The sequence below is a fragment of the Perca fluviatilis genome, chromosome 1 (assembly GCF_010015445.1).
Source record: "Perca fluviatilis chromosome 1, GENO_Pfluv_1.0, whole genome shotgun sequence".
In the NCBI taxonomy this organism is placed as follows: Eukaryota; Metazoa; Chordata; class Actinopteri; order Perciformes; family Percidae; genus Perca; species Perca fluviatilis.
In genome coordinates, this window is record NC_053112.1 from 48,610,004 (window position 1) to 48,622,333 (window position 12,330).

At 40.9% G+C, this 12,330-nt stretch overlaps 1 protein-coding gene across 3 annotated transcripts in view; it reads left to right on the forward strand.

Moving 5' to 3' along the window:
* Positions 1–1,275: 1,275 nt before the first annotated feature.
* Positions 1,276–12,330, forward strand: part of LOC120556912 (ras and Rab interactor 2-like) — a 92,841-nt gene continuing 81,786 nt past the window's right edge. Inside the window, exon 1 of one of the 3 annotated variants that reach the window (XM_039796786.1) lies at positions 1,276–1,380. The gene's annotated coding sequence lies outside the window, so the exon portion shown is untranslated. Of the gene's footprint in view, positions 1,381–2,262; positions 2,867–12,330 lie in introns of those variants that run through there. The other 2 variants (XM_039796795.1, XM_039796778.1) reach the window with 2 other exon arrangements.

Genomic DNA, 12,330 nt, shown 5'->3' on the forward strand with positions numbered 1-12,330 from the left:
TCATTTATCTCGGTGCCACACACCTTGCATGTAGCTGTTCACTTACTGCCACTGTTTACCAAGTTATTGAAAGCAAAACTAATGACAAAAGGCACAACTCCGGGAGGACTTGGTGTCGCCATCAATGTTTTGATATGTGAGTGAGCGCACATAAGGCATAACGCATGTGTTACGTTGCACATTATGGCAAAGGCAAAGGCAGGGGACATGCAGCTCGTCATACGTTTCCCCAACGTATATGCGCCAATAAAAGAAAATAGAAATACATGAATGCATTTAGATTTAAAAAGCAATAATTGCATGAAAACAGGTTGTTGATGAGTCTCGAAGCTCGAGTCAAGTCTGAAGTCTTTTGGGTCAAGTCTGAAGTCTTTTGGGTCGAGTCGCAAGTCAAGTCTGAAGTCCGCTGTTAGTGCGACTTAAGAGTCCGAGTCTCAGACTCGAGTCCCCATCTCTGCTTTACACACAAATCCTTTTACCACATCTTTATGAGCTGTTCGCTGGACTGACCACTTCATCATTCACTTCCTTATTTTGACAGAAAATGCCTCAAACTGATTAATCGATTATTAGTCTTGCTTTGCCAGACCTTCCTCCACAGCGTTGGACAGATAGTCTAGCTAGCTGTCTGGATTTACCCTGCAGAGATCTGAGGAGCAGTTAACCATAGTCCTCACAAATCCACCGGAGTTTAAAATGCCAACTGTTAAGCTTGGTGGGGACTCAGGCGCAGAGACGGACACACGGACAAAGAGGGTGTATTAAGATGTTGTTTATTCAGCGTGTTTTGGCTGAGAGAAAACAGTTCAGGGTGGAGCAGCTTCAGACCGGGATAGGAGCTGAGTGGGGTGGAGAGCCAGTAGCACTGAGAGCTGGATGACGAGGATATCAGACAACAGATGAGCAGGTTGCGGCGTGGGAGTGGCAGGCAGGCAGGCAGCAGGAACAGACGGGATCTGATAGAAGGAGAGACAGGTTACAAACGTGGCAGAGACAACTATAATGCTGAGAGGGTAACAACTGAACTGAGATCGCAGTACGGAGCCAAGTTACCACAGGTGGTGTAGAAACGAACTGGCGCTGGAGAGGTGGCCAGCCCGGGTAGATAACTGCTGGTTGATTGGTGACAATGAGCTGCAGCTGGAGGTAACTGAGCAGGAGAGAGAATGGCCACGCCCCCTGACCTAGATCCTCTGACTGGGCTGCACAGCAGGAGGAGACAGACACAGACAACACACACAGGGAAAAAGGGAAAAGGAAAACAAGCGGGGACAGGAACAACAGTGCCGGACCGTAACACCAACACAAAAGAAGCAGAAATCCGGTCGAAAAAAAGGACATACCGCGGAATTTCCGGCGGCAGCGGGGCAATCCCGGAAGGTGAACGTCGTGGATATAAACTAATCAATTATCAAAATATTTGCCAATTAGTTTAGTAGTTGACAACTAATCTATTAATCTTTGCAGCTCCAATTTACAGTGCCAATTATCATTTTAAGATGACTTTGCCTGTAACATTCTGACAATCATGGGGCACCTGCGATAAAGTAGATATAGTCCATCAAGTCTGACGCGTTTACTATAACATTCTTCAAATATTCAGTAAGACTTTCTAATAAGGCATCATTTATAAAGTGTCAATACTAATGTCTAATAGATCAGTTGACAACATTGCAGGCTCTTCTTAAGGTTCTAAAGAGACAAAACAAGTGCCATGCTGAAGGAGAAAAAATACCAACCATGGGGATTCTTCACAATATGGTGACCCAACACTGGACCTATCAATAACGATGAACCCACAGATAATTATCAATCACCTCAGCAGTTTCCATAAAAGGCATGTTAGCATGATTCAGCTTTTTTTGTTTTACTGCCAGCCCAGCAATATAACTGTGTTGGTTCACCCTCTTCGCTGCCAACACCACTGCAGGCAGGCAGCTATTTTCTGCTTTTTCTGACCCCAAGTGACCAAATACATCTATATGGCTATAATTGCTTATATTTACCATTGATAAAGCCATTGGCTACAATTTAGAGACATAAGACATCATTTAATGTCTTACGCTTTAGCCCTCATTGTAGGCCACTTTTAGGTAACCTATTTTTGACTTTAGTTCATCAACCCACATCAATTAACAGGTAGGCCTATATCAATATTATGTCATATTTAATAATACAATTATTTTATTTAGGCTTTATATAGGCTATTTAACATACTGTGCATTTCTGTAACATTTCTACAGCAGACCTATTATTAAACTTTCTACGCAATAATAGATTAATTATAAGGCTACTTTAGCCAGTTTTAGCTAAACTAACTTTAACGTCAGCTAGTTTTAGCTAAACTAACTTTAGCTAGTTTTAGTTAGTGATTCCACCGAGGATCTATATTTTTCTATGTGGCAACTCTGTAATAATAGGGCATTAATATCATAGTTAGCCTAATTGCTTATGAACAGTGACAACACAAAAATGCTAATGAAAAACTTCTAGTGTCGTCATTTGACGTTAATGACAAAATGAAAAGTCAAGGTAAACATAGCCTAGTCATTACCATTATAGCCTACCTCCTCAGCCAATCAGGCAGAGGCGTCATATTACCGCTGCTCTCCTCCTCTGGGTCTGTCACAGCTCGGTGCTGCTGAGACCCAGTCCCGGTCTCTCTGTCTCTTAAAATCTGTCCCTATCTCTGTCCGACATTAAACCATGTTACCGACCGAGTCCGGGGACAGTGAGGTTCCTCGGTGCTGTCCCTCGAAAACCAAACAAAACGACGCAACAGAGCGGCCATGACGTTTCCCCGCGGAGCATAAGCAGACTACAACACCGATTTACTGTAGGCTACTAAAAAGGAAACGACTTTAAGGTGAGTAAAAGTAGTCTTTCTGCAGAGGTAGACTGGTTAATTGACTCTTGACTATCATTTGTGTTTGTACTGACTCCAACTTTGATGAAAGTTTTCTGCAGGCTTTCTTTTGTCTGTCTGTATAGTGCACGCAGTGGAATACCTGGCTAAAACAAATGTTACTGTTAGTTCTGGAATTGTAGGAAAGTGGAATACACTGATTTTATAATCCATAGTGACTCAGCAGGGACTACGCTGAAAATTCCTAATTCCACTCCATGTAATGGATCATAGCACATGTTTTGATAGCCAGATATAATAGAGGAGAATGTACAGCAACATACAGATGAATAAAAATGTCTGGTATGAGGAAACTTTTCGTAAAACCAAACTCAGTTTTGCTTTCAGTAGCTACGTGTGGAGAGTCGTGGACAGGGCCGGCCCTGACCAATTTGGTGCCCTAGGCAAGATTTTAGCTGGTGGCCCTTTGCATCGCAGCCATTTCCACCCCCAATCATTGTGTTCATACACTCACAAAGAAAGCTTTATGTCTTTAAGGTCGTTTTTATTTTAGAAACATACTGTCTTGACGTAGGTCCAGAGAGAACGAAACATTAGTATTTTCCCCCAAAAAATGTTGTTGTTGAAAAAATAAAAAAACAGTATTAAAGAAACAATGCTGCGTCTCCAGGCAACCCAGAAAATAGGGCCCGATATAGGCTATGTAGTTCTGTTGTTGGAGTGCCCGTGGCGCCCCTATATGGATGGATGGTGCCCACAGCACTTGCCTATAATGCCTATGCTACGGGCTGGCCCTGGTCACGAAGCTGGAAGCTTTGGGAGTTTTCTGCATGTTATACAGATGGAAAGTTACCCCCCCTTATCTGTAGCAAGCGTATTTATTTATTTAATGGTGCTTGCTTAAATGGTGGCTCCACTAGTCCTGCAGAAGCATTGCTGAACCTGCACATGGCAGCAGCATTTTTTTTTAAGGTTCAGTTAAAGGTCAGGTAAGACTGTGCTACTTATTAGGCCCAAAAACCTCCAGTATTTTCTGACAATATAAAGCTTCTCCTAAAAGTAGGCTACATACAGGTGCATGGCTATACATCACACACATTTTAGACAGGGACTTCAAAGTATTTTCTCCTGGCAATATGACTTCCATGTGTCTCTAAAAACACCAGTTTTATATCAATTTAGGGACTGTACAAAAGTAGGTTGTGTGTGTGTGTGTGTGTGTGTGTGTGTGTGTGTGTGTGTGTGTGTGTGTGTGTGTGTGGAGATCTTTTAAATCTGTTATATTTTAAGTATTCCAAGACCCTCCCACATGTTATACAATTGCTTTCATAATTATAACTAAAATAGGCAAAGCATAAATAATTACAAGATGCACCCCAACCTAAATTATAAAAGAAATCTGTGCTGAAAATAAATGCATCAATAAAATACCCTGCTCTCCCAAAAATTCAGGCTATCCTTCCTTCGGCAAAAATGCATACAGTCCCTTACTTGTTTATTTCCCAGGTATTACTCCACTCTCAGGGCCCTAAGTTATAAGAACACAACACGTTGCAGCATCTGCCCATTACCTTTCACTGATCACTGATAGGGGATCGTTTTTCCTTCAGGAGTATGTAATACCCATCTGAACCCGGACAGAACACAGCATACTCTCCTGCAGCTCAGTTCTTATCCCTGTCTGTTCCTTCTAAACGAGCAGTGAGTTGAAGTTTATCGATGTAATAAAGGGGCCAATTTCCTCATTTAAGCTGCTTTGGAATCTGTTAGAGGGATTAGTTTAACTGCAAAACCGAGGATTCCTGGCACAAAGAGCCATGTTACACGCTGCTTTGTGGAAATGAATCAGCAGCAAGGGAGAAAAAGGGCCGTCCACACCAAGAACCATAACTATAATGATAACTATAAATCTATAGTTTTAAAAATCGTCCTAACTCAAGTGGATGGTGGAGTCCACACCACAACTATAACAACGACGACACTGGAGAACGATATCGTTGGGATCACTTTCAAAGCAATTTGAAACAGTAGCTAAGTTTCCATCCACTTGTCAATCGAATTATCTGAAGTTCGGTAAAAAAAACTCACGTGAATAAAGCTGAGTGTGAAAGTGTGTTTCCATCCAACGGCTTTAAAGTGAATAAAAACCTGTGCGTAATGACGTCACATGCTGTTTTGCGATTAAATTGGTATATCGAATTGATTTGAGACATTTTAAGAGGTTTGCATTCATTTTCGCACTGAATCGTACAACATTCAAGCAAACGTTTGCGAACAAAGTTTTGCTAGACAAAAGTAGTTGTTAATATTAGAAGGTGAGTAAGCTCCAATGGGCCTTTGGCCGAGGATCTGATCCAGCTCATCAAAAGGTGGAACTTGCCTTTTATTTTCCCTCCGGCACCGCTGCGAGACAACTCTCTTTTTTGAGACATGTATCGCTGTTAGAGCGCCTTCCATTTACTCCGCAGGACGTCCCACGGCGCTTGTCCTAACCTTTGTTGGTCATTTCCTTCACAAGTTCCTGATATATTATGGCATTTCTTAGATTTTTGCTATCTAAAATAGCCGTTATATTTTGCTCTATTAAAAAGAAAAAAAAAAAAGGTCTCCGTCGCCTTCTCTCGTCCGGCACCATATCTTTTTGTTGACGCCTGTCGTATGTGTGCCAACAGAGAGGAAATACGCGGCGGAAAATTAACTAAAACTTCTTCTTCTTCGTTTTATTGCGGGTTGTAACCATAAAATAACAAAACTTAATCGCAATTCATTAATTTATTTGGCAAATAACGTTTCCATCAGCGTTTATTGCATAAGCCGTTATATCGATCAAGAGAAAATCCAATGAGACCGACAGCATTTCATATTAGACTATATTTTTTTACTGTTTCCATGACGGCATTTTTCATTCGATATCACGTAATTCGGATAAAAACGTGTGGATGGAAACATAGCTATAGACAGCCAATCAAAATCCATCTGAGTTTACAACGATGACACGGCGGTGAGAGACACTGCAGAGACATTTGTTTTTACACAGGTGAATACATTATATATATATATATATATATATATATATATATATATATATATATATATATATATATATATATATATATATATATATATATATATATATATATATATATATACCTCAAACATATATATATATATATATATATATATATATATATCTATATATATATATATATGTATATGTATATATATACATATACATATAATATATATATATATATATATATATATATATATATATATATATATATATATATATATATATATATATATAGTGGTTGTGACTTTTCCCTTCGTTGGGGCTACGATCCTAAAAGTATTTCTAGTGTCACAGAAACCACAGAGAGTGAATCTTTTAGATGTGATTATCATTAGAGGTGTTGAAATTAATCAAATAATCGTTGCATCGCATCGTGGACATGCTGCATCGATAATCGGCCGGCTCATAATCGATTATTTCTGTTTACAATGTAATGTAGGCCTAACAACATTTCTGTTTACATATTCTGTTATTTTTTGCACATTCAGGAAGTGCCATGTGCTCAGTGCTGTATAGTTTTATGTGTCCAAGTTATTTAGTATTAAGAGCACTGCAGAATGTTTTGTTTTTGAAGCTTGAAAAGCTATGAATTAAATATCCTACATGGCTTTAATAGAAAAATGTATTTCACGCATCGTGATGCATCGAGATATTGAATCGAATTGAATCGCTGACATGATAATCGTAATCGAATGGAATGGGGAGATCAGTGAAGATTCACACCTCTAATTATCATACTGTGGTGTTGCTCTCTGCAGCGCTGTGCGCCTGCTGTTTGCTGGAGAAGGCAGCAGTGTTGGCGCCCTGGGGACCTCCGGTCAGACTTTTTTTGGCTCATAAAATGTACCCAAATTCACAAATATGTAGGATATTACTACAGACATTCCTGTAATCGTACGTTGGAACGTCTGCTGTATGTATGTATTGTCAGCTGGAGCGTGCAGTGCGTGCTTGGCGTCGCTGTTTGCAGAACATTGTCGCTCAGCAGTGTGGATGCTCACATCTTCGTACTTCTAGTCATGTTTACAGTTATCGTTCGTGGTGTGGATGGCCCAACTAAGTTGATAGTGTTTTTGGTCCACAGTGACTTAAAAAGACAGTTACTGTTGCCGTCTGCTTTCATTTAGGCGCTTTTTGTTATCGTCCTAGTGGGATGTTTCAGATCTTTCTGCTTTAAACGTCTGGGCTTTCTGTGATTTTTACAAACGTATTTTTTAAAGTAAAGGCAAAAGCGAAGAACTTCCCAGGTTTATGAGAAATTATGTCATCTCGGCTGGACAAGCAAGCAGCTACTCAGGTTACCGGTGTAAGAGTAAACTGTCCCTGTGGGGGATGTTAACACTGAATGCTTTCACAGGAGCAACACTGGTGTCTGCTGTAATCCTGCAGCAGGCCATGAAATCAAACACTTGGTTTAGCTGCAGAAACCTCCGAATGGAGCTCTGCTTTTCCTATTTCTGCTAGCTGAACTGAAAATCCGCTTTATGCGTTCTTTCAGACCATGTCGGTGAGCTATGTATCCGCCAAAAGCCTTATTGAAATTAATAGTGTAATTGGACAATATGGCTTCTTTCATCCCTGCCGCATGTCAGGATTTAGGGTGTGGGTTAGACGATGCCAGATTTACCACATAGGGGGCCCTTGGGATAAAATGAGCTGCAAAAATGAAAATTGCTAATATTATGGATATATATGATATCATATGTTTGTATCATTTACTCACTTCTATTTTGAATGAACATGTTTTAAAGCTGTAGTGCGTAGTTTCTGTCAATGGGGAATTCTAAGTAATGACAACAAAACTGTCCACATGATACAAGCCTTCCGTGATCGTGCACCGCCCCCACCCCTCCTACACACAGTTGCTAGTAAACAAGGAGGACACAGGGGATTAAAAAAACATGATGGACTCTTCAGAAGAGGTCATTACGTATCTTAGCTCCTGCATTGCAGGTGCTATTCTTCCTGAGGTCCTTACAACTCACTTGAAAATGTGGCAATGCAATAATAAATACACATAACATCATAAACAATAAAAAATAAAAATTGTAAGACAAAAACTAAACATACACTATCATTTCATGACACAACTCATATAAAATAACAAAATACACACACATAAGACAAGGACAGACACAGACAGCTCCACCAGTGCAGTCATCGGGCATTCCTTACATTTAGGTTGAACACATTTTTAAGACAGGTATATCCACATACTATCGTCACATAACATCTCTTGTGTACCTTTTCATACCGTTGGCGCTGCTTGAAATGCGCTATCTTTAGAGGATCTTTGATGTAACCATGGAGTCTGTGAGTTTGCTTCGTTTTTTTTGCCTATTTGTTTACAGTTTGGCATTTGCGCCATGCTGCATTATCTACTATCAGTTCCTGTTTGCTCTGCAACCACGGAAACAAACAACAATCACTGGATTACTTTTGATACTGAAGAATGCATCAAAACATGATTATAAGGAAAGATCTGATGCTAAAAAAAAGCATTTGTTTTTTTAGAGATGCACCTATTACAACTTTCTAGGCCGATTCAGATTTCCGATTTTCATTGAGTTAGGCCAGCCGATACCGATTTTAGCCGATTTCGATTTCATTTTTTCTAACCACTTTACAGCACACACAAATATTTATTTTCTATCTTTTCTTTAATAGAACATTTTGCATAGAACATTTCTTGAACAGATAATGGATCACTATAAAATAGAACTATATAAATTACTCCTGGTGTGGGAAATTCACACACATCTAAAGTGCAATCAGTGTTTCCCCTAGAATTTTTTTCAGCGGTGGCGGGGGGAGGGGGGGAATTGGACGTCAGTGTATCTGCTAATGTTAGCTACCGACCGTTACCTTGAAACCATTCAGCAAATAGACGGTACCGTAGGGTGATTTAACGTCACCGCTCATTTTACACACAGTTTAACAACAAAACTAAACGCTGAGCGAACATTACCAGCTATGTTTTTCATGTTGGTTTTGAGCGGTATGCACCCCCACTAACCTGGAAAACGGTTTTAAAACAGTAACGTTAAAACAGTAACGTTAATACAGCGTGTCAGGAATACAGCGTTCTCCTGCAACGGGAGTCCGAGGCAGAGGGACCGTCACAGCAGCGTTAGCTAACGTTAGCTTCTTGTCTCATCTGGGGTCTGATAAACAGTAAATTCATCAAAGTCAATGTGTCCAACACTATTTTCCAATAAACTGTAGCTGTCAAATTTCACAGGACCTACGAGAGTACGGATTTCATGTCACGGCTTTCATCGCTGTTTATCACTTATTGAGTGAAGTAGTACTCGCCCTGTTGTTTATTTGGTTGCCATGACTTCGCGAGTGATGACGTCCTGTCACTGTTCCAGTTTCTCTGCTCACCCTAGGGGGGAGAGAGAGCGGATTACAGTTCGCTTGAGTTCAGTGGAGCAGACGGCTCTAAGACTTTATCACTTTTCATAAACAGCCGAAGGAGCGGTGGTGCGCGGTGTACATGGTGGAAACCCTGTTGTGCGTCTGCCCTATTTCTGATACCGTGGCGCTGGAAATTTTACCGTGGTGCACCGCCACTATGCTATCAACATAGTGGAAACACTGGCAATGTTCTTTTCACATCCAATATCCAATTAAAATAAATGTGATTTTGGTTTTTGGTGTAGTCCCTCCACGCCCTACTTTTTCCTTGCAGGTGTTGCATATTGCAAACTTGTTATCTTCTGCACACACGCTGAAGAATTTCCAAACAGCTGACAGCAGAAACTATAGCTTTAAAGCGCACATATCTGTCGATTAGTCGGGGAAAAAAATCATATGTTAGTTGACTAAGAATTTCTTTAGTGGAGCACAGCCCTAGATTTGGTTGATTTTGTGCTTTAGTGGTGCATATTCACAGGGAGTCTGTTCTGGGGCCTCAGGGCAATGTTGCCTGGTTGGTTATCCAGTCTCAGTTACAGCCAGGCTTGGGCCAAAGTCATTTAAATCCACTTACCGCTGTGTGTTTACCCTTTGCTTGTCTTTCATATCTCCTCCATGACTCAACAATAACAAGCACTGGTATAATCTTGGTAATCAGACTATTTTCTGTCCTTTTTGGAAGCTCCCACCCTATCAGCCTTTTAATCTCAAAAACAAAAGTTATGTGGAGACATTTCCCACCTCCTCCCTGGGCTGGATCCACAGTCCTGGTACTAATTTAAAGGGGAGTAGCCCAGAGGCAACAGCCCAGGCTTTTCTCGGTTGACCTTTTAGTGTGGAAAGTTGGTGCTGGGCGGTGCTGGTGCCTGTTTCTCACCATGATTTAGTCCAGTGGCACTGCTATTATAGACGAAGTTTGATTTGTTTGATGGTGATTTTGAGCGTTTTGCTACTGCAAGACTCCTGAAGCTGTGATTAGAGGTTAGGCTGGTGGTCAGGATGGTGTTTGACTGACAGACGGTTCATTAACATTTCATGGAGAAAAAAATGCAAGTAATCCTAACCTTCTGTCCTTGAGTGAAAAAAAGCCATGAGTTTGTAGATTCTTTCTCTAACCAGCACAACATGGGGCAGTCGGTTCAGCTGAACTTACAGAGAACCGCTGACCCAAATTCTGCTGCGCGCACACACACACACACACACACACACACACACACACACACACACACACACACACACACACACACACACACACACACACACACACACACACACATGTGGAGCTGTTTTTAAGGAATAGCCTTGCTGCTTTAAGTAAAGCAAATAACCAAAGTCAGTGTATTCAAATCAAATATACTCCTTTCATCCCCCCCTTTGTCCTGTGACACACACACACACACACACACCCCACACACACACACACACACACACACACACACACACACACACACACACCATCATCTGGTTTGCCTCAGGGCAATAACATGACCCACGTGTGGGAGTTCTTTTCTGCAGCTGCCTGCAGCTCGCTCTTCTGACAGCAGCATGGAGCTCTGTTAGCCTAACACTCTTCACTGGATCTCAGAACAGACACATGAAGCACACATAGTTTATCAGCAAAAGAAAAGTACAGTTGCATGACTTTTTCACTTTTAGTCAGTAGAGCATGATGCCTTCTCAGAGTAAATAAATAAAAGTCTAATTTGGACTTTGAAGACAACAAGTTATAAACCAAGGCTAGTGAAAAGAAAATGAAACTCATAGGTAAATAAAAACAACATTGACCTGGACCAGAATAAAATAGGTTTAAAATGTAAAACAACACACAAAAAATTTACAGATAACATAAGTAAAATCACGTAATAAACTCAAGTGAAATCAGGAGAGTATCACTGATAAAAGTGTTTTTTAGAAGCCCTTTTTTATATTATTTTTGGGGTATTTTAGGCCTTTATTTTTATAAGACAGTTGAAGACATTAAAAGGGGAAAGAGAGGGGGAATGGCGTACAGTAAAGGACGGCAGGTCTGGGTCAAACCCGCGGCCGCTATGTCGAGTAGTGAACCTCTACACGTATATACAGTATGGGCGCACACCGGGTGAGCTACCTTGGCGCCCTAAGAAGACATTTTAAAGTTTATACTGATTCAGCCAGACTTATTTTCTTAGGTACGTTGTTCCAGAGCTTTGGTGCTGTCACTGCAAAGTTTTCATCTGCTGTAGTTTTAAACCTGGACTCTGGAACAGACAAACTACAGACAGGCTCATGAGGTCTGAAATAAAGCCAGGAGCTAGGCCGTGAAGAACCTTAAAGGTGATAACACCTACAGTACAGAGGCCATGGTTGGATGTGGTACCTTTAAAGCCTGGCAGTTCAGCTTTTTCTGTTGAAGATGTAATATATAAATATTTTTTAGGTAATTTATGCATTGTTGCCACAGCTTCCCATGAAAATAGATCGGCCTATGTAGCATGTGCAGCAAACATTACACCACACAAATCTGCGTGTGATGCCACCGACGTAAAGTATAAAATGCTGCCAACTGAGGACTGATTGCTGATTGGTTGAAAGTATTATCATAGTGTGCCATCAATAGTGAAATAATGTTGTACGGACCAAAGTACGGAGTGTGGATTGGTAGCTGGAGGGATGCCAGTTCACCTCCTGGGCACTGTCAAGGTGCTCTTGAGCAAGGCACCGTGCCTCATTTGTGCATGAATAGTTCCTAAACGTGTGTGTGTGTGTGTGTGTGTGTGTGTGTGTGTGTGTGTGTGTGTGTGTGTGTGTATTTCAGGTCTGTGTGTAGTGATATCTAACAGTGTAAATTGTAATTCCCCAACTGGGGATCAATACAAAGTATAAATGAAATTAAATTAAATTAAAAGAGCCCTTACTTTTCAGGGTGCCTGGGTAGCTCACCTGGTAGAGCAGGCGCCCATATATAGAGGTTTACTCCTTGACGCAGCGGCCG